This window comes from Mirounga angustirostris, unplaced genomic scaffold, assembly GCF_029215605.1.
Source record: "Mirounga angustirostris isolate CCGP_5_RB_7025 unplaced genomic scaffold, mMirAng1.0.hap1 SCAF_8, whole genome shotgun sequence".
Taxonomy (NCBI): Eukaryota; Metazoa; Chordata; class Mammalia; order Carnivora; family Phocidae; genus Mirounga; species Mirounga angustirostris.
In genome coordinates this window covers 112,680,403-112,701,497 of record NW_026991716.1, presented here as the reverse complement: position 1 = coordinate 112,701,497, position 21,095 = coordinate 112,680,403, and the positions used below count along the sequence as shown (strand labels likewise).

General features: G+C 41.4%; 1 protein-coding gene across 3 annotated transcripts in view; it reads right to left on the bottom strand.

Moving 5' to 3' along the window:
• Positions 1–21,095, bottom strand: part of TMEM200A (transmembrane protein 200A) — a 70,055-nt gene that overhangs the window by 15,587 nt on the left and 33,373 nt on the right. Inside the window, exon 2 of one of the 3 annotated variants that reach the window (XM_064598100.1) lies at positions 607–814. The exons of the other annotated variants lie outside the window; for them this stretch is intronic. The gene's annotated coding sequence lies outside the window, so the exon portion shown is untranslated. The remainder of the gene's footprint in view (positions 1–606; positions 815–21,095) is intronic. 3 annotated transcript variants of the gene reach the window in all.

Sequence of the window (21,095 nt, the reverse complement as noted above, 5' to 3'; positions counted from 1 at the left end):
AGGGTTACCCTGTGACTGCCCTGTCCCTGCTTAATCTGAACACAGAGAAAGTATATTTACGTGGAACTTTTCTTCAAGTGTCGACATCCCGGGGGGCTTATCTAAGATGAGTTTATGCCAAGGTTGAGCCATCCTATAAATTCACATGGCTTCAATCTGAGTTTTAAAAATGCCTTCAATCTTCATGATTTTCATCACAATCAGACTAATAGGGTTATAAAGATGAGTTTTTGACCTGTATGCTTTTTAGCAGTCCATCGCCTTAACCACTCGGCCACCTCGTCCCACCCTGTATGCTTTTTAAACAAATACTTAGCATTAGTTTACATTTTTGATCCTCAGTGATATCCAACCCATGGACAAACATAACTTGCTTTAATAATCAAAGTATTTTTTAGATTTGCTATAGTTACCTGCTGAACCACAGATTTTATCTGTAGCCTTTTGGAGATTAATCAAACATGTGTTGGCTTATTCATATATTGGCTCATTAAATCCTCACAACTCTGAAATGTAGGCTGTAGCTTCATGCCCATAACGTAAGGTGCCTGACAACCCCCTTATAGCAGATGAGCTAAGAGTCCAAGAAGATACATCGTAACTTACGTAGAAGTAACTGTTTCCCAGGTCTGTCGGAGCAAGTTCTGACCATACCGCTCCTGTAGCTGATCTTCCAAAGGAAAATTATGGAGAAGATTGAAATCATTGCTGACCTTGTTCAGGCTTCAGTATGCTTTGCTTTGAACCATTTATTTATAGGGCATCTGGGTTCTTTTTTATTACTTTTGACATGATGAAGAGGACTTCTTTCTTCCTAAATCCATATAAGATAATGAAGTCAAGTAATTAAATAAATCAAATCACATTCCTAATTCTTCCAGAATGATGCTGGTAATTTATTCAAATTTCTCATTCGCATTGGAAAGCAGAGAATCTCACTCATCTCTAGTTAGCACTGCTTGGGCTGCTTTTAATTCAGATCGCCACTTAGAATAATTTCAACCTTGAATGCTGCTTTATCTGAGGACCCATGCTGTGATGTCGAACGTTTACTTCTGCTGAACTCAATAGGGATTTGTGGAACACAAACCCTGCACCAGAGCTCCGCAGTGAATCTGACACCCTCTGTGCCTTTATCGGGCTGACAGCCTAGAAGCAGACCGCCAAGCAAGTACTAAGACACACTCTAGGCACAGGGACAGAAGTATTTATGGGATGCAGAGAAGGCCAAAAGGAGCCAGTGACCTTGGAGGGTGGGGGTTAGGGGAGGGGATAAGCAGCAGAGGTTTCATAAAGAAGGTGTCTTCAAAGAAGGGAGGAAGAGAAGCAGAGAGGCAGGGAGGAATTCCCAGGAGAGAAAACAGAGGCACGAGAGCCATGAGTATGGCACGAATGGACTTGCACAACTTCCCATCAGCAATCCCCAAGCAGAAGACAGAATTCAGTGGTAAAATCTCCGAGTCTTACTTGATGGAGACACCAGTCATCGTCATCATAGCTCCCCAACCCATCCCCACCTGCTCTCATAAAATAGTTGAGGACTGTGTACTGCTTAAAAGGTCATTTTAGGATTCATTCGGATTTAAAAGGAATAAAGTTAACTAACCTGAGCTCTGCAACCCTACTGAGATCAAAGTAAATATTAGTTAAACAGGGACTTTTTAAAAATGATGAATTCCAGAAAGAAAGAAGAAAGTTTTACTCTGAATCTTTTCCAAGAGAACAGCCAAGAAGTTCAAATTATTCATCTGGAGACTTTGGGGGGAAAGTATGAAAATTGCAAAGGAAGAATGAAAAATTAGAAATGGGAAAGGAACAAGTGTTTATTGAGCCGTGATATTCTGTTAGGAACTTAATATACACTATTGTATTTAATCTTCAGAAAAATTCTGTGAGGGAGGAAAAACTGTACCATTTCACTGAGGCTCAGAGAGGGTAAGTAATTTGTTTCATGTCACACAGCCAGGAAATAGAAGAGCATGGTTTCAAATCCAGAGCTGTTTAGCTCTAAGAACATGTGATTTCTCCTTCAATCATACTGCACATTAACAGAACTAGGATAAGGGGAAGAACCAGGCATGACTGCAAATGTTGAGAGAAAACAAGGAGATGAGGGGAAGAAGGAAGAATTTATGCTTATGAATTTAGAATGCAGTGAGGGAAAATATGTTATTCAAAGAAAAAACAAAGTATGTCATTTAAAGAAAAAATGTTATTTAAAGAAAGAAATCATATGCATCCCTGACTTGCACAGCAGAGCGCCATGTCCTCAACAACTTGCAACTGTTGGTGATGACAGAATGAGTTCCATTTCCAACCTTTGTAAGAACCCACTTCTATAAAAATTATCAAAGCTGTAGGTGAGAAATAAACAAATTCCTCAAAAAACCCCACAAAACACACACACACACAAACCGCCTAAAACTACATCACTCAATGCATACATAAAATAAAAATCAAATACTCATTGCTGCTATAGATTTGACCAGAACTAAGGGAAAGATACTTAAAAATGACTCTTGCACCCTGAACTGATGTGAGAATATTTTAAACCCAATAGGTTTAAAGATTTAAAAGATTTTATTTTTCCCCTAAAGTGTCATATGGACAAACTAAGGAAATATCAGCAAAAGGTTTTTTTTTTATTAGTTAGCAGTGTTTATGTAAAAGTGTTTTCTCTCTCTTTAGAGGAGAATTCGGCAACATGTACTTTTTTGACCCCTCTCGATCATATTAACACAACCAATATTTGACCAACCAATCATGGTACACTCAAATGCATACCAGTAGTCATTTCAAAAATGTACAAAAACATTTAATGACAGGAAGAAATGGTCTGCAAATATATTAACTGAATATCAAAAACTCAATGTGATAAGCAATCTCATTTATTTGAGAAATAGATTTCTTTTTTTTTTTTTTTAAGATTTTATTTATTTTTTAACAGAGACAGAGACAGCGAGAGAGGGGACATAAGCAGGGGGAGTGGGAGAGGGAGAAGCAGGCTTCCTGCCGAGCAGGGAGCCCGATGCGGGGCTCGATCCCAGGACCCTGGGATCATGAGCTGAGCCGAAGGCAGACGCTTAACGACTGAGCCAGCCAGGCGCCCCGAGAAATAGATTTCGAATACATATACACGTACACAGCTGGAGAGCAGGCACTAAGGTGCACACCGCTGTCTACAATCCACCGCTGGTCGGAGCCACACAAATTCTTCTGTGTAACTAGAGGCACAGTGGAAAAACATACACATGGAGAAAATACCCAGATAAGCCATCTGGAAAAGAGCTCACTCTGCCGTCTAACTCAATACAATTCCTAGTTCGTTCATCTAATCATACACATCCCAAATAGAAGATCACTTAAAATCTAGACTTTCATTTCTTCAGGCTCATGTGTGTCTTTATTCTCAAAAGTCAAATTACTTTGTTGTTATATCAAGACCAATTTAAGAGCTACAGCTATGAATGTACAACTCGACTCAGTCAACTAAAGGAGAAAAGTCCTTGTGCAAAATTGCAGATGCATTAATTTTATATTCCACCCCTATAGCTGAAGGAATTTCTTTACTTCCTCTAATGATTTCAAAAAGACCAACTGGCTATCTAGCTAGATACCAGGAGTATAAGAAAAACACTCATAAATTTCTGAAATAGCTGATTAAAGGTCCAAATGTCTTTGCTATAAGGAAGCCGTCCCTTTACTATTCTGACCAAATACAGTCTTCAGAAGTGCTGGGCAGGCAACCCCCTCGGCTTTCCCTCCCTCCAGAAGGTCTTCTGGGACCAGATGGTTCCAATGCTTAGGAATTCATCATCCGTAACAATCAAAACAACATTCGGGCAGACACATAAAAGAGAACACGAGTCTTATAATACCAGAAGAGGAATAATTAGGATCATCCCAACAGTTCAAAAGCAACATGAAAAAATTAAGCAAACCCAGTACCTGAAAAGAAACGAGCTCCGGGAACTCTGGAGGCACCGGGAGGAAGGAGCAGGGACGGAGCTCAGAGCAGTGCTGTTCAAACTACCGCCACATTGGTATGACTTGCGAACTGGTGGGAAATGCAAGTTCATGGGCCCACTGCCACCTCCCGAATCAGAAATCCTGGGGATGGGCCCAACAGTCTGTCTGAACAAGCTCTCCAGGTGATTGCCATGCCTGTTGAAGTCTGAGCCACGGAGATGGAAGCATTTCCTCAAGAGACCCAGCCTCTACTCGGATCAAACATCGGGGAGGGGACTGACTGTTTCTTCTTAAAAACAGGATTCTTTCTCAGGGGTGAGAAGGAGATGGGGAAGGGAATGCTATTTACTAGAGAAATAGGGCTCAAGGCAGCTTTGTCCAGCGGTGCTGCAGGGGTCAAGGTACTCCTCCTTGCTTCCCCAGTGACCACGGCCTGACTACAAAGGAGGGAAGAAATGAGTGGAAAGGGAAAGGCAATCAGCACAGGATTTCAGGATCCCAGGCACTGAGAAAATGTCCCCTCGTGCTCTCCCTGCGTCTGAAATTCCTTCCCATGGGGACAACTGTTGCATATTCATTCTGTTCTTCATTCACTTGGGGACGGCTAAGTTCCAGATGCTGCCGGGGCGTTGAGGACCCAAGACTAAAGGAGGAGAAAGAGGACTCTGAAAACCGAGAGGACTTATTTTTGTCTACACCGCTCTGACTACAACCTGACCTGCTTACGCTCAACCTGGACCAGGGTGGCCGCGTCGTTGCCGCTTAACAGAGTGAAAGGAAAGGTGCAGACACGGGGCCGTGCGCTGGAAAATAATGTACTTGGCTCCATAAAATTAAATGTGTCATTCCGATCCTCTTTGTTCTTTAGCAGTTTATATAAGCCACAAATTTCCCATCTGGACAGAAAAGAATAACTAAGCACTGTGAATATAAGTCATCTGAGTCGTTGCACTATGTCCATGTAGGACACTGAGGCATTTCCATCGTGCGAGCTTATGCAGTTATTTTGTCTCAACACAGGCCTTATTTCTGAAGTTTCCTTTTATTATGGGACACTATGGGCAACAAGCGGAAATAAACCTCAAGTCATCATTATGAATGATGTTTGTAACCAATGTTAAGTCATAACAAGCCCTAACATTTATTTGGTTCTTGTAAGGTACCAAGCATTGTGCCTAGTTTTACATTCACTAACTTAATCCCCTGACAATGCTAATAGGGCCATGGGGTGGTCATTAGGGTTATTCACCAACATTCCAATTCTCCTTCTAGGCCCACAGACCCATTATTGGATTGCGTTTTCTCAACCCCATGAATCTAGGCAAAAGAAGTGGCTTGTCTTGGTCACTGACACATGAGGAAAGAGACGTGTGTCCCTTTGGCAAAACCCTTTAAAAGCCAGTGTGTAACTTGCTATGATCTCTTCCCCTAGCCATGATGGTTGACAACCCTCCAGATGGTAAAAGTCAATCATCTCAGGTTCTCGTGTAAGGATGATGTGGAAGAGCTGCTGGTCAACCCACAGTGGACGTGAATAAGAAATACATCTTTGTTATTTTAAATCACTGAGATGTGGGGGGGGGGGTTGTTACTGCACTTAACTTACCTGACTGATACAGCTAGGTTCTGCTATTATTCCAATGTTTTATAAAGAAATTGAGAGCCAGAGAGACTAAAAAAATGACTTAAATGGAGAGGGTATTGTCACCAGGTAAATGTTTTTTTGTTTAATACCTGACCCTCTAGCTTCAGGAGCAAGGAAATTCATTAGCTGATTTCTCAACGATTCCCTCTTGTAGTTCCAATTCATTTTTCACCAAACTGATATATGATAATATCACATCACTAATAATTGCTCAGAGATTGCCCTCATCTACAGAGATTAAGCATATTGCCCACTGTGACTCAGTCAGTATGTGACCAAAGGAAGGATCCAAACCTAGATCTTTCTGACACTAAAGCCTTTGATTTTGTCACATTGCTACACCGCTTTTATGGCTAAATGTATCCTGAAAAGACTAAAAGTTCTGGTCCTTAATAAACTGTAATCTTTTTATTTTTTTAAAGATTTTATTTATTTATTTGAGAGTGAGAGAGGGAGAGAGCACAAGCCGGGTCGGGGGGAAGGGGTAGAAGGAGAGAGAAAAGCAGACCCCCCGCTGAGCAGGGAGCCAGATGTAGGGCTCGATCCCAGGACCCTGAGATCATGACCTGAGCTGAAGACAGACGCTTACCAACGGAGCCACCCATGCACCCCAATAAACTGTAATCTTAAGATAATAATTTAAGTTACCACTTCAAGTTTTTATTTTTAAAATTATAATACTTACCCTCGCATTCTTAATAGGTTGCTACAAGCTAGGTTGAGTTTAAAGGATTTGCAAACTTACATCAATAAAACCAGAACTGGGAAATACTGAAACTTCATGCTTGGGACACTCCCCAGTTTATGAGTAGCCCTAAAAAACAGATGTAGTAACTTTGTATTCACCTTTTTTTAACTTTCATTATTAGGGATAAAAATATTTCTAAAATATAACACTTCAAAAAAAATATAATACTTCATTCCAGGTTCCTCAAACAATATTAAACATAATTTAATTTTCTCTTGATGTCTCAGAGTTGTTTTGCTTTGTTTTGAATATGATTATCAGCTATGGCATGCTCTTGTGTGATACTCTGAAAGCTTTGTGAAAAGCCCAGGTCTTTCCCTAAGATGTTTATGATCAAGAATGGGAAATAACATTTTACAAGCATAACTGTGTCACTAGGTGAATGTGGTCAGTGCTGTCACGCAAGTACAGTTCTCCAGAAGTCTGGAGGATGGCGAGGTGACCGTGCTGCCACTGGGAGTATGGTACTTACAACTGCTCGTCCCTATCCAGTTCTTGGGTGGGGCTTTGTCCTTAGAAATGAGAGAGCCAAGTAAATAAGTTTACTGATGCTATGTGCAAAGTAAAAGCAAGCAAAGTTGGAGTGAAGACTTCGGGTATACATATGCGTTGGGCTTTATGACATCTATTTTACTTGTCTTTTGACTATTGGATGTGTGCCTACTTCCTGGTTTTGCTGTGTTCTTAAGAAGTCTGCAAATTTCCAGTGAATGTGAAGTTCTTATGTTAGATCAGCCTTTACACGTTAGAGAGTTATTTAGATATGTTGTAGCATGAGTCCAAGGAGACAAATATTTTCTAGATGTTACATGAGACAAATATTTTCTAGATGTTACATTCTATATACATTCTCATAAAGAAAACTTTCCACTTGTTCAGGGCTTACCAATATACTTAAATTTCTTCACCTGAAAGATCCTTTCTCTCTGTTCCCACACATTGCCAAATCAATTTAAACCTGAGTATACAAGACTGTTGATAATGCTTTCAAACAAACTTTTTAAAAGTACTACCCATTTGTGCTCAAATTTTCATTATTTGTGTTTTTTTTTTCTAATTTGAAATGTCATAATAATTCAACACCAAAGTAAGTATTTGAGTGACATTTACATCGGTCTATCATTCATTCACTCACTCATTTCATTTATTCATTTTCATTCGTCCAACAAATATTTACTGAGCATTCATTATGTGCCAAGCACTCTGCTGGGAGCTGGGGATAAAATGATGAGCAACTCAGACCTGATCCTCCCCTCCTTGGATCTAACTGTTGAGTGGGGAAGACAGACCTTGAACAAATAATTGCGAGCGTTACAAGTGGTTAAAAGGGCAAGTGTAGGATGGCATGGAAGTGAATATCACGGTAACCCACCTTAGTCTTAAGAAGTTTGAGGAAGTGACTTTAAGCTCAAGTAGAGGAGGGAAGGAAGAACAGCATGTGTCAAACCTGAAATGGTAGAGTAGCATGTCTCAAAGAAACGAGCAAAAAGCAAGGTGACTCAGGCAAGGGAGTGAGGGAAAAGGTAGTAGGGGCAAGATCACAGGAGATTTCACAGACCACATTAAGGGCCTTAAACTTTATCTTGGGAGACACACTGAGTGGTGCCTCAAGCAGAGAAAGAACAGGATCAGATCTGTGTGATTATAAGAGTCCTGGTACCAGAGGGAAAGGAGGCCAAAATGGATCTAGGGAGACCAATTAAGAAGTCCTACAGCAATCCAGGCAAAAGACGACAGGAGTGTGAACCAGGGCAGTGGCTCTGGGGTGAACAGAGTGGACAGAACGGAGAAGGCAGGATAAAGAGATCTTGGTGTTAGAGCAGATGTAGGAGGTAAGGGAGAGCAAGTTGTCAAGATGACACCCAGTTGCTGGCTTGAGCAACTGGATGGATAAAGACACCTTTTAGGGAAACAAGGAACGAATGAAAAGAAGCTGTTTGAGGGAAAAGTTTAGTTTTGAATGTTATTGGTTCTCATATTCCTACAGACTTACTGTTCATGGACTATAGGTACACACACACACACACAGAGCAATCCTATAAGCAAAAGTTGAAAATTTAATCCACTGAAAAAACAGCCATGAGGCTTAATGACCATGAATCATAATATCGTTTTTCTTAGTGAAACAGATCCTCTGAATCTTCACACTAGAGTCAAATACTAAATAATGAATGTAATTTTGGAACTAATTTCCTTTCTCCTACAGTATTATTTACCTTCTAACCTGGAGAAGAATCCCAGCAGTGATTAGTATGGAATAACTGTCAAACTTAATTTACCATTAAAAAAAAACAAAAAAACAAAAAACCAACAACTAAAAAGCCTGCTCCCAAAATAAAAGTCTTAATAAAAATTAATGTAATTAGGATATTTAAACTGTAAAAAGGAAAAAAAACAGGAATGTCTATAAAATATTCAGTATGCGAAACACTTTGAAACCTTGGAAGAGATGGGAATTCAAAGTATTATTGTTACCCAATTATCTCTAGTTTAATTTCCAAATGACTTGTTTCAGTGAAGACGATGAATCTTCACTAATGATGCTTATAAATACTGTAATAATTCCTTACACATACATAGCACAATAATTCATTTGCATATCAGATTACAGTTTTCTTTTAGGTAAAGGCACAACCTCAAACACCCTCCAAGAATGATCTCGTAGGAAGCTCCAAAGGCACTAAAGTAGAGGAAAGGGATCTCTAGAGCAGAGGAGGGCTGGGCAGATTTACCACCTATTTTTTTTTTTTAAGATTTTATTTATTTATTTGTCAGAGGGAGAGAGAGAGCACAAGCAGGGAGGACCGGCAGAGGGAGAAGCAGACTCCCCACTGAGCAGGGAGCCTGATGTGGGACTCGATTCCAGGACCCTGGGATCATGACCCAAGCCGAAGGCAGATGCCCAACCGACTGAGCCACCCAGGCGTCCCTACCATCAATTTAGTAAACTATGAAAGTGGGGGTCAAGGGAGTCCAATTCCTTTCAAAACTTAAATAAATCTATCATCTTATGGAGTCTTTGGTTCTCTTTTTTCTGACATGTAGTTCTCTTGAAATTATAAAGAGCCGATTTCTTCACCAAGGATGTAATTCATTTATAATGAAGCTTGCTGTTGGCAAGCCAAGCACACAGAACTGAGGAGAATGCACTAAATCGTTCACCTCGCCACGTTCCATTTTTGTTTGTTAGTCTCTACAGGGTGTGTGGGGATTTGGGGGTGAAAGAGGTTTCCTTACCCTTTTGCTCATCTCTGTCACTTGGCACCTTATCACTTAGTAGAAGAAAACGCTTCCCTTTGGGCCAAACCTCTCTTCCCTCTGTCCTCTCTGGCCTCTAACTCCCTGGTTTTCTTCCTTTTCTTCCTTTGCTTCCTCAGAGGCTAGATCTGCAAATCCTTGCATTCCACTGAATACTATTCTGGAAGGAGTGGTGGGGATGAGCTTTCAGTTCTCATGGATACATTATCTACAAAACAATATAATTTTATACTGCCTCAAATCATTTATCTCCTATGAGTTAATATGAAAAAAAGAGTCTCTGACTCTTCCTTTCCTCTGTATTTCATATCTAAAGGTTGGTTTGGAAGTTCAATATGTTCCTGGCTCCAGATATTCAGTGTATATGAGCAATGAAAAAATATCCCTCCAAGTACATAAATGTATTTGCTGGTTTACTTGTTTATTATGTTTCTTCTCTACTAGATCATAAGCACATTTTGTTCATCAGTTCCTAGCATAGTGCTTGATGCACAATATTTCCTGAATGAAGGTGGGAGTCCAGGGCACTGGACTTGGCTGGGTGATGCTACGCAAGTCACTTCTCTGATCTCATGAGGCTGGAAATTCAAGAGAGACAATGCATGCACACATTCTTGTACTTTGGGCTGTGCCATGTACATGTAAGAAATTATTATAGTATTTACAAACACCATTAATAAAAATTCATCATTTTTACTGAAGCGAGTTGTGTGAAAACTGAACTAGACATAATTTGGTAACAATATACTTTGAATTCCCTTTTTTTCCCAGGATTTCAAAGTGTTTCATATGCTGAATATTTTATAGACATTGTAGTTTATTTTCTTTTTTATATTTTCAATGTCATAATTACATTGATTTTTATTAAGATTTTTATTTTGGAAGCAGTTGGAAGCAGACTTTTTCTTGTTGGTTTCTTAATAGTAAATTAAGTTTAATTATTATTTCATACTAACTGACACTGAGATTCTCCTTCAAGTACAAAATAAATAATACTGAAGGAGAACAGAAACTAGTCCCCAAATCACACTTATCAGTAAGCATTTGGCTGTGGTGTAAAGATTCAAAGGTTCTACTTGGAATAGGGAAGTAAATGATCTTCTAGGCAGAGGATGTTCAAAAGCTCTAAGGTAGCAAAAAGTTTGATATGTTCCAAGTAAGAAAAAAGACCAGGTGCTCAGGGCTTAGAGAGTAGAGGGGTGAACAGCACAAGATAAGAGTGGATAGAGGAACAGGGACTGGTCATGCAGCCGTACATAAGAATCATGGGGTTTGTTAAATGTGTTTAAGCAGGCTAGGGACATGATCTGATATGCAGACATCACTTTGGCAGCTATGAGGATAATGAATGAGGATGAGAAGTAGATGAGGTGAGAGATACTGTGTTGTTGTTTTTTTTCCTTCCCTTTCTTTTTGAAGGAATAATTCAGCTTCTTGCCCATTGGGCTCCCATATAGAGCCAAGGGGGGTTTCCTTTTCTCCAGCCCACAGGTGTTTCGCACTCCCAAGACAGCCAGCTTGCCAGGAGATTGTGCTAGGTTCTTCATTCTCAGCTCTATCCCATTTTCATTTGTAATGAAGAACTATGGCCCTCCATGTATCCATTTCTATCTATCTTTTTGCTCTTTTTTCCAAAGTAGGTCCTCCCTGGGAGCCATTCAGAGCCAGTGTCTCAGAGCAATATCCTATGCTTTAAACTGAGGAGACTGCAGAAATCTTGTGACTCTGTCATAAGTTGGGCCACAAGGCCCCTTGTAATTTGCCTTTGGGAACTATGTTGACAAGGGGAGGCCTGGGGCATTTGATGGTGCCAGGCAGGATGTGTTTGTGTGTAGGCAGGGTCAAAGATTTTGGGAGGGAACTGTCCTCACTTCAAGGTCAAGGTTAAATGAAATTAGACATTTCATTCCCAGCTTTTTTTTTTTTTTTTAAAGATTTATTTATTTGCAAGAGAATGAGAGCATGAGAGGGAGGAGGGTCAGAGGGAGAAGTAGACTCCCCGCCGAGCAGGGAGCCCGACGTGGGACTCGATCCAGGGACTCCAGGATCATGACCCGAGCCGAAGGCAGTTGCTTAACCAACTGAGCCACCCAGGTGCCCCTCATTCCCAGCTTTATCCCATTCCCATCCCAACTAGAGTTGAGACAGGAGTTACTGAAAAGAACAGAACAGACCACAGACCACAGAATGCATTGACCTATTCTACATAGGAATAAAGAAGAATCAAGAACATTTCCAAATCTCTCGCTGGGGGCATGGTTGTGCCATTTGTTGAGATAGGGAAGACTGGGAAGAAGATCTGCACTGGGGAGGGTGGTGTTAGTAATCAAGAGTTCAAGTATGGACATGCTGAGTTTGAGATGCCTGTGAAGTATCAAAGGAGCACAAAACCCAAAGACTGCCTACCTGATATCTCCATTTTGGTATCTCACAGGCATGTCCATGACAAAATTTTAGCACAATTGAGACAAAAGGACAGTCTAAAGTAGAGAGATCTGAAGGCAGCTACAAGGCCAAGATCTGGGCTGGAAATATAAATTTGGGGTCACCAGTATACATCCCATGTGCAGAGTGGGCAGTACCTTAGACCTTTTGTCTGAATCCAAAGAGCACAGATCTGATGAAATGTCAATGAGGAACTGGTACTTGATTCTGACGTTTTCATCATGGATTACTTTGGACACAAAATCCCCTGAAGACAATTTACTCCTAAGTAATTAATGCACATGTCTATTTTGGAGAAGATATGCTATAAATGTGTGTTCATTTTTCATTGAATGCAGAATAAATTAAACATTAAAGCTCTGTTATATTAAAATATGTATCTTCACATTAAAAAATAAATCTTAAAAAAAATAAATGGACCTGAGGATACTTAAGAAATCGCTTCTCTTTAATGGTATGTTCCAGAACCCTGGTTAAAAAATATGACCACAGATCTTCTGAGTTCAGCAAATTATTAGGTTAGTTCCACATCAACGCTTACAAATGGCCTTAAGCCCTGTTCCCCTTCATGAACAATTCATTCCTAAAGCCATTTGGTGGGGATGAGTAAGGCAGAAATCCACACGGGAGTAGGGAAGCCATGGATCAGAGACCGGCTAGAATGAGGAAGATGTTCACCAAACCTGGGTGTCACATTCTGAGCAGAGTAAAGAAGATAGCCCCACAGGGAGGGGGTGGGGGTACCCAAGCATAGATTTTCAGAGCCCAAGCAGAGCAAGAAGCATTCCCACTAGGGCTGTGGCCCACCCAGGTTGTCACACCTGAGCAAGGTGAGACAGGACTCCCTGCAGGAGTGGGCAAGGGGGCCTGATGTGGGCGTCGGGACCAGAATAACACAGAGGAGTAGCACTATTGCACGGTAGCCCAGCACAGGGAACCAGAGCATGAACAATGAGCAGGAAGTCCCCCTCGGGTGGGTGGGGACAGCAGTGATGACTATCTACTGAGAGCGTCTGTGAGCCACAGCAACACCCTGATCACAATGAACACACCTATCACCCAGATTCTGGTTTCTAAATACCATTCTCCACGAAAAGGAACAAGAGCTTCTGGGAGAAATGGCTAATTTCAGAACTAGGGTAGGGAAAGTGTAAGATGATCTCAGAATAACATGTGCCCCCAAAAGCAAGGAAATGCTCAAACAATGATGGCGATATGTCAAAAAGACATACAAGTCAGCTTGAATGAGCTCCCACTGGCCAAATATGGAACAACTGAGCATCAAAATAAATAATGACAGTCACAGATTATAACCCATTAAACCATGAGACCATAATAATATAAACTAGTAAATGCAACAACTGAAAGTTTAGGAAGGAACAAGATATTTGCATAAATTCAAAGTATCCCCTCACAAAATACTTATTCATTATAAATAGAACACACTGTGAAACTTTAATTGATTAAGGAGTGGCAGACACCAGATCAAAGTGAACATCATTATCATGAGAGGAGCTGAAATTGTGCACCAATTGACACAATAAGAAAAAAGCACCATGAAAGGATCCAGAATAAGCCACTGTGGGATAAAAATTATTTTACGATAAAGGCATTTTGAGTTCCTGAAATCCCTTATCTGCCTAAAAGCAGAGACTCCCGAAAGAGTTTTTAAAAAATTCAATTGTCATAAATCCCATCTCTGGGAACAACTCCAATCTTCTCTTTCAGAAAGAGAAGCTGGCACCACACCTGGACTCATATTGTTGCAAAACCATCATCTCTCCCATCTATTTTCCGAAGGGCCCATTTATCGTTCCAAAGAGTCATTTGTTTTTCCATAAGTGTCCTTTCTCTGCACTTCCCTTCTAAAAAGTCACTTGTTCTCCCAGAAGTACCGTCTGGCCCTCCCCATTCCTTATTAAGATGGTATATAAGTCTCAAATATTTACTACTACTTTGAGTTACATTTGTGAACTCCTGTGCATATGTAGTTAATTAAATCTGTTTTTCTTTCCTCTTACTAACCTGTCTTGGTCAGTTTAATTTGCAGGCCTCCATACACTGAACCGAAGAGGTTAGAGGAAAAGTTATCTTCCTCCTCAACAACCACTTCTATAATACTCCTGCCCAACCTGATTCTAAGAACAAGGAAAGGTCTTCAGACAAACCTGAATTGAAAAACATCCTACAAAAATGGCCTTTCGAGATCATGAAACTCTAGGACAGACTAAAGAAACATTCCAGATTGAAGGAGAAAAAGAGATATGACCACTGAATCTGACACGTGACTCTGGACTGGATCCTTTTGTTATAAAAGACATCAGGGATGCCTGGCAAAACTTGAATGGGGTCTGAGGATTAGATGGTAGTAAAGTAGCAGTATTAAAGTTTTGGATTTGATGGTTATATTGTAGTTATTGTAGGGAGTGTCTTTATAAGAAATGCACACTTACTTTGTAAGTACCTGCACACTAACTCATGCCAACAAGTTATTTTCAAATGGTTTAGGGGAAAAAGTTCTTTACACTATATTTGCAAAATTTACATAAGTATGAGGTTTAAGAAAAATAAACACCTTAAAAAATAGCATTGATTTGCCTTAGCACTCCATCCACTCATTCCCATCAAACACAATCAATTACTGGTTTGAAACAAATCTCAAATGCCAATGTGAGATGCCATATTGATTTTCCCAAACTTCCACTTGACACGGATAGCCTCCCTGTAGTAGCCACTCTACCTGCCACTGTGCTTTCCCTACAACTCCGACAACATTGGTAACTTAGTACTTATTAAATAAAAAGGTCATGCACCCCCCTAAATTCAATCTCATCAGAATGAAGACGTAAGTTCATTAACATTTCACTTGGGCTTTTGAAGTAGTCATTTTTGTCATGTTCACTGATAATCATCTGCCACCCTGAACAGGAACAATGTCTCGTTTGTGCACGGGTTCTTAGTACTGCAAAATTATGATATCACATGAAATCCTCTCACCAAATAGACTTCCTAGCACTATTAAACAATATCACAGAAATATGAGGTTTTTCTTTACATGGTTCTTTTCACATTTCAGCAATATACTATGTATTCTCTTTAAATGAAAATTTACGAGAAAATGCCCACAATTATAATTAGATCATTTGTACTTAAAAAATGTGTTTTTAAATGGAAAAGTTCATGTTAAAGGCATTTAACATCTTCTCACTCCACAGATTTTGAATCCATTTGAATTTTTGTTGGCCTTTTAGCTGTCTCCTACTGAAGAGACTCTAACGTGTAAGATGAGAACAAAGCACGGCAGCCAAAACCATAAAGTTGGTCCTCAGTCCCTCCCTAAATCCTGGACCACACAGAGAACTCCCATTCACAGAGAACTCACAAAAGAGTTATGATCACAAGAACACCTGAGAGCCGGCCCAAGGGATTAGATACGGCTCAACTCCACAACTTAACTCAAACACATCCATTTTGGTTTCAAAAAACATCTTAGTCAACCTAGCACTTTATTTTAAATAAATGGAGTATAGAATTTTGCTGTGAGCCATATTACATAAATTGCAATAAAAACGATAGACATTCTAAAAACTAAAAATGAACTTCCATACTTTTCTGATAGCTGACTTCAAGAACATGATTCACTGAAACATTTAAACATGTATTAAAAAGAGAGAGCGAGGAAGTGCCTTTCATATATAAGGCACAATATGCCACAGAGAAAACACTGCCTCAAAATTCACCTGGTAGTTTGCTCTGATTACTCCTGTCCCCCCAAAATGCTAGGTCACAGGTTTTTTAAGATGCTGAATTATCTTCCTCTTTGATCTAACCACCTGCTAGTCATGAGATATCCAAATACTTTCTATGGTAAGAGTGACAGGCAGGGGGCGCCTGGGTGGCTCAGTTGGTTAAGCAACTGCCTTCGGCTCAGGTCATGATCCTGGAGTCCCGGGATCGAGTCCCGCATCGGGCTCCCTGCTCGGCAGGAAGTCTGCTTCTCCCTCTGACCTTCCTCCTTCTCATGCTCTCTGTCTCTTATTCTCTCTCTCTCAAATAAATAAATAAAATCTTTAAAAAAAAAAAAAGAATGACAGGCAGGAAAAAAATGCTCTGTCTGAAGCGTTTCCTGTCCGTCAACTCTTGGAACCTGAGCCAATCCTGACTCATGATGGGGTGTGGGAAACCCTGACCAAGTAGAACCGAGCAAGGCTGGTGGCTTTGCACGGATCCTCCGGAAGCCCACCAGAGCCCAGGTAGCTGGAATGATAAACAGGTGCAGGGAAGCCTGGCTCTCCCAGGAGTCCAGTCTCTCCTCAGATAACGTAAAGATTACTTCTCACTTCATACCACAGTTTATTTCATATAAAGGAAAGCATGCTAGCTCAGAGGGAAAAACATAAATACACCACCTACAGACATATACTGAAATTTAAAAAACAGACTTCGAAGCATCATGTGTCAGTTCACGTCCTATGGGAAGCAGATATCAAGATGTAATTGATAAGGAAAAATCTGTGTCCTAAGATGGCCGAGGAGCCAGCAAGGGAGTCCCAGCCCCTGCCCCGGGGCTCTTCCGGCTTCTTCTCCCTGCCCCGCTTCGCCCACGCGCCCAGAGTGCCCAATATGCGGAAGCAGAAGCGTATAAATTGCCTCCTTTGTGTGCGGGGCTCGGACCTTTGGAGACCACTCTCCTCTGAGCCCGCCGGCATTAAATAAACCTCCTATCCTCCAAGATCTCCGGGTGCCACTTGGTTCTTCTGTCCCACGAGCCAGTCCAGGTTCCGTAACATAATTAGAAATCTAAGAGCTTACTCAGGGGAACCCCGGGGACAGAGAAAGTGGGGAGGGCCCAGACCACCCTAAACCCTTGGCCGCCACGAAAGGAAAGGGGGAAAGAAGCAGCATCAAACATGGCTCTGAGAAAGTCTCTGCCAGCACAACCTCAAGCAAAGGCCGCCCACTAGAGGAGTCCTGCGTTGGGCAGAACATCCCGCCATGCTCAGTCGTCACTGGGGGGCAGCCCAGGGAGGGAGGCCCTGTGGGAAGGCCGTGACACCTGCAGGCCGACGCCCGCCGCAGTTTCTCTTCGAAGGGAGAGCGGGGTGGTGTGCCTCATCCACAGCTTCCACAGAGAAACAAGAAAACCAGCTGAACGTTACGCACAGAACACCCAACACACATCTTTTCATGTACTCTGCTCCTTGAAAGCCTTTCAAGTTTTCCTCATGCCCACATCACGTCCAAACCCCTCAGCAAAGCGCGGATGTTCTTTCATGATCTGGACACTGCTTTTCTGGTCAATTCTGTTTCCCACCTCTTCTCCATAAGCGCCCTACCTGTGCTCCAGCCACGCATATGTGCTCGTGCCCCCCACCTGCCTCATGCCATTTTTGCATCCCTGACTTTTCTCACGCTCCTCCCTTTCCTTCTGTGTCTGATTGCCCAGCCCCATCTAAGCTGTGGCACCTGCCAAATCCAATCTGGGTTCTGGGGCCAACCAGAGCCTAGAGACAGGAATCGTGGAAAGTAGGTAAGAAATAGAAAACTCAGGGGATGCACAGTGGAGACAGAAGCAGTGACAGAACTAATCACAGGGAAGAGGTTTGTCATAGACCTTCTCCAGCTCCAGGTGCAGTTGAAGAAAAACCCTTGAAAGGTGCCCCGCCCCGGGTAGAAACCTGGAATGCGCTCCTCTAGTGTCCCTCCAGTAACTTTTTATTCATCCTTCAAAGAGCTCCACTGGGTCCTGAAACCTGTCTATCTGCTCCAACTAATCAGAGTTCATACGTCCCTCCTTTGGGGCCTCCACAGTATCGTGCACGATGGGGCACCTGTTGTACGGTACTGGGAATACAGTGTCCATATCTGCCTCCTCATGGCTCTGAACCCCCCGACCACATCTGACGAATCTCTGTATGTCCACGCTTGGTAGCGGAGCATATTACATACCCAATACAAGCAGGACGAATGAACGGCATTTATCACAGATGTTAGAATACAGACAGCACGTTAATAATGCATCAATAGAGTTGTTACGTAAAAATTAGAAGGACAGAGGATAGAGAATTCAGAGATCATGCCTGATATATAGTCTCACGAGCTTTATCAAGGAAATCAAAGGAGAAAGTTTGAAAAACTTGGAAGGTCAACCATCAAGAGGTCAAATGCAGCCTGGATGGGAGGCTAAGACATACAGTATGAACTACTCACTCTAAGATTTTCAGTCTTGAAGGAAAGAAGAAAGGCAGAGAAGCAGCTGGAAATGGACACATAATTAAGGAGAGGGCACTGATTTTCTGTTTAAGACAGAAGAGTTTTGTTTCTGGCAATAAGGCTGACAAAGTGAAACAAAATAGGCTATTTCCAGGGAATAAAAACTGGGAAGTAAAGTTATTTTATTTGGAATTCAGGACATTTATGCATCAGGTGCAGAGTCTACAACAGTGCACCATCGAAACTGGGAAACCAGATGAGAGAAAACTGCATGTTAACATAGATTCACCTCACAAACATAACGGTGGGCAAGAAAGCTGGCTTCAGAAGACTATATACATTTTTATTCTATTTGTTTAAAAACATGTGAGACAAAAGATTTCTTTATTTTTTAAAGGTTTTATTTATGGTACTATAAGTTGGCTAATTGAATTTAAATAAAAAAAGATTTTATTTGTGTATTTGAGAGCAAGAGAGAGTAGGAGTGGGGGGCGGAGCAGAGGGAGAGGTAGAAGCAGACTCCATGCAGAGCGTAGAGCCCCATGCAGGGCTCGATCTCATGACCCTGAGATCATGACTTGAGCTGAAACCAAGAGCCGGACACTTAATCGACTGAGCCACCCAGGTGTCCCTAAACAAAAGATTCTTAAAAGATATATACACATGTGATTAAACTATAAAGAAAAGAATAAAATAATACAAAATTCAGGATATTGCTTGGGGGAAGAAGGAAGAAGAGCACACAAGGGTTTCAAATATATTGAAAAGGGACTAGTTTTAAGATGATGTTTGTTACACTACTATTCTTTAAACTGCACATATATTTCATATTTCTCCTTTATATGTGTGGCATGTTGTATATAGTTTTAAAAATCAAATATAAAGACAGAAAAGACTGGGTGGGCTATGTTATATGGTTAATAAAAAGGAGCCAAGGTGAAAATAAGAAATGAAAACCATGAAAAGACGAGCAAAACTGACGGAGGCAGATCCCAGGAGAGAAAGAATTTATGGGTTCCTGGGATGGATGAATTCACCTCGGAGAGGAGGGTCATCTCTTCCCAGAAGCCGGAGAATCATAAAAGGATGAAGACAAGCATGTCTTAGCTTGAAGTAGAAGCAACTGCTGACTTTGTGAGTCAAAACCCGTCAAACACTGGCAATTTCACCCGGGTCCATCCAAGCAGTGGAGAAGCAACGTCCACCGAGGGCTTCCCCATCGCAGGTCTGTCAGCTGGGCTAGGAAGCAGTGGGTGAGACCTGTGGTGGGCGGTGGGAGCAGGCACAGGGAGGCGACAGGCGCTGCCCAGGAGGGCAGCTGCATAGCCCGGGAAGTGCACCCGGGAAGGAAACCATAACGTTGTCAATGGCACCAGCCCGCTAAAGCTGTGGCATCTTCCCCACTGTCGGGGAGCAATCCGGTTGTCAGAGGTGAGGGGCTGGGCACACAGACGTGAGTGCACGTAACTTTGCACTCTTAGATAGAATGACTCTCCTACCATGACACAAAGTCAACTAATGGAAAATGAACTGAAAGAAGAAATCAAAAACCTGCAGCCGTAGTTCATTTCAGCAGTAAAAGCAACTCTGAAAAGTTTCTGAAATAAGGATTTCATGCAAAAACTATAGGATGAATGATCCATGTCTTCTCACCTAAAAATACACGTTAGCAAAGATGATATATTTCTCATTCAAAATTCTGTAATTTTAGGGGCGCCTGGGTGGCTCTGTCGGTTAAGCACCCGACTCTTGATTTCCACTCAGGTTGTGATCTCAGGGTCGTGAGGTTGAACCCCACATCGGGCTCCACACTCGGCATGGAGTCTGCTTGTCCCTGTCTCTCTGCTTCTCCCCCCTGCTTGCATGCATTCTCCCTAATAAATAAACAAAATCTTTTTTAAAAATGCTGCAATTTTAAACATGTAATTTGCTTCTTCCAATAACGTGCTGACCATATAAGTGATCACCAATGCAAATTAGTAGGACAAATTTCCTTGGTGTTAAAAAGAGGACTATTTCTGGACACAAGTTATGAAATAATCACAACAATCAGGAAGAATTAATCATTACAGTATCTAGAATTTCCTTGGTATGAAAGTGGTATCTGCATTAGTCACTCATTCTGTCTGAACAGCCAGAAAGGAAATCTGCACGCTGCTCTCATTGAAAAGTAATTGTATAACATTCTTGTGAATTTTTGTCACATTTATCAACAGGGTTTGAATTAATAAGGAGTGATCACGAATGCAATCATATTTCAGATATCCCTCAGAACAGACACAACCATTAACGTGAGGAACCCAAGACAGAACATTCCACTAATGTGCTTTTCCCAAGTGTTTTTACCTGGTGTGGTTGCACTGAGATATAGAAGGAGAAGTAGTGTTGGCCATGACTAAAATAATATGAAACAAAGCCACTGCAGATTTGAAGGATGGGGGATGGTAAATAGGACTAAGATGCAAAACTTAAGGAAGCCGTGTGATGAGAGGATAGAGAAATGACATGAAGAAGCACTCTTGTATACAACTAGGTAGGCTGAATAGGCAACATTTTCAAAATAACTTAAAAAGTGATTATAAAAATACAATTTCTAGTAGAAGAGAGGGTACTTCGCTTTATCTAACACATGTATTCTTTTTTTAAAATATTTTATTTATCTTTTTGACAGAGAGAGAGAGAGCACAAGCAGGGGGAGTAGGAGAGGGAGAAGCAGACTCCCCACTGAGCAGGGAGCCCGATGCAGGGCTTGATCCCAGGACCCTAGGATCACTGACCTGAGCCGAAGGCAGACGCTTAACGGAGTGAGCCACCCAG